This window comes from Montipora foliosa, chromosome 3, assembly GCF_036669935.1.
Source record: "Montipora foliosa isolate CH-2021 chromosome 3, ASM3666993v2, whole genome shotgun sequence".
Lineage (NCBI taxonomy): Eukaryota > Metazoa > Cnidaria > Anthozoa > Scleractinia > Acroporidae > Montipora > Montipora foliosa.
The window spans coordinates 41567839-41570338 of record NC_090871.1 but is presented as its reverse complement, the minus strand read 5'-3'; positions in this window follow the sequence as shown (position 1 = coordinate 41570338).

Here is a 2500-nt window from a genome sequence, read left to right as displayed (position 1 = left end):
GGAAATCCGAACAGATGAAAACTTTTTAGGGGATAAAATTATGCCTATATCTACCGTTTAAATGCTAAAATACGTTTAACAATGCTATGTTTAAGTGGTTTTGAACTACGTTTTCGTTGGGTGCCCCTGGCTTGTGTATAAGTTTTTCAAATATTTGTGTAAACGTTGATAACGTTGAGATAGGGCGAAAATTGGTAGGATCTATAACCTCTCCTCCTTTGTCAATTGGTGCAACCTTAGAAATTTTCAAAATATCAGGTACGACACCCTGTTGTAAGGATTGGTTAAAAATGAAAGTTTAGGCATTCACTTATAAAGCTTGAAGCTAGTTTAATAAACTTTCGAGGTACTCCGATAGTTGATTTGTTGAGCTTTGTTCTCATTAATAAATCGTAAACTTCATGGACAAGGATACTGCGGAAGGTAAAACTATCTCGGAAAGAATGTTTGATATATAAACCGAATGCATAAATGGCGGCCAAAAAAATATTATTTTGTTTATGTGCTAATTAGCCTCACTAGCCTCGTTTGCATGGACAAAATACAAAAGAAAAGTTGCTTGAGAGCGAGGCTAGTGAGTCTCATTAGCACATAAACAAAAGAATACATTTTTGGCCGCCATTTTTGCATTCGGTCAATTGGATTGGGCCATCATCATCATTATTCGGCGGGAGTTTGTCAGCAAGTTCACAACCAATATTAATAAAATGTGTAAAAAGTTGATGCACAATACTAACTTTATCGGTGTAACACCTATTTTTATGAATCAGTTTTGTAATCGGGAGTTGCCCACAACCTTTCCTGTTTATTATCATGTCGATTAGTTTCCATGTTGTTTTCAGATTTTCACTATTTAATCTAACTTGTCCTTGAAAATACTCTTTTTCGGCTACACCCTTAATTAGGTTTAATTTGTTGTTATAAGTTTTGTAATAGGTTACTTTATTAGGATCGTTACTAAGAAAGTGAGTTTCAAAAGGTTGTTGCCTTCGTTTTATAGATTCCAGAATGGCGTTAGATATCCAGGGTTTAGTTAACTGTTTCCTTTTTTTGTTTGATAATTTTCGCATAAGGATTGTAGCGCATTGATTACATTATTCATGCTTCGATTAACATCTTCATCGACCAGGTTATTAAAATCTATAGCTTCAAGGTCACTTAAAAATAAATCCTTATTAAAACGAGAGAAGTCCCTAAAAAGTTTTGTTTCTTGGCGTAAAGGAAGCCGGTTTGTCACTGTACAGAAAACGGGTAAATGATCTGTTATCATATCAGCTTAACATATTCCTGCTTTTGTTATTTTTTGAGGTACGTTTGTGTAGATGTGATCAATCAGCGTTGTGGTGTGATCTGTTATATGTGCAGCTTTAGTGATCAGTGGCATATAACCCAAGCCAAATAGCATGTCAAGATAATCAGATGTTTGGTTATCTCTATTGTAGTTTAAGAAGTTTATGTTTATTACAAAGACCTCTTTACCTTTATTGTTTAGATGACATAATTGCTCTTTAAGTGCATTATGAAAATTTGCGCAATCTTGTGGATGGGTGCCTACAAATACAACCGACAACTATGTTCTTTTGTTTTTCCGAGTAATTTCAACCCAGCACGATTCTATTCCGTCATCTGATAGATCTAATTCCCGCCGACTAATGAAGCCTAATTCTTGAAAATATAAAGGCCGACACCACCTGCACTTGTTGGTGAATTAGTATTCAAAAAGACATAACCCGGTATATGCTAATATTATAAATAATCTCTGAGCAATGATGCTTTGAAAAGTCGAAATTTTACAAAGAATGTATGGGATGATTGGCGCCTAATTTATCAGTTTTTGTTGGCGAATAACAGGCTCGTTATCAAAGCTAAAAGGCTTAAAACTGGAGATTTAACTAAGTTTAACAAGGTGTTTTAACCTTTGAGGTCACAGAGGGCATAGTATGATGCCTTCTGTGAGCTAACTCGTATGTTAATGGAGAGCAAACAATGACGCCAGCAAAGATCATTGTATCCAAGTTCACTTCAGCCTTTTCTTGAAACCGAGTGCAAACAGGTTTGCACTTCTGCTGGCTTTGAAAAACCAACTGAATTGATTGAGGACGAAGAGGAAGAGAGGAAAAGGACGACAACGAGGACAACGCCGACGTCACGATGACGACGAGAACGAAGACGACGACTTCCCTTCACGAGGGACGTGTATTCACACCTCAGTGTAAACAAGAGAGAGAAAATCTTTATCCAACAATTTTTGCGTAACAATTTTTTTGTGACAACTTTTATGAGACAAATGTATGTGCTGAAAAGCTGGCGTGTTAGCTTTTATGTGACAAATAAAAGTTGTCAACTACGAAAAATTGCTCGTGTAGACGACTTGTTACATAAAATGTGGCAAATTCCTGCATGCCTCTTAGTGGGCGCCATTGGAGAACGACCAGGCAACCTCGCCTTGTTCTGCTTTATCTCTGCTGTCCAAAGGAATTGCTGACCCACCTAACTGCAA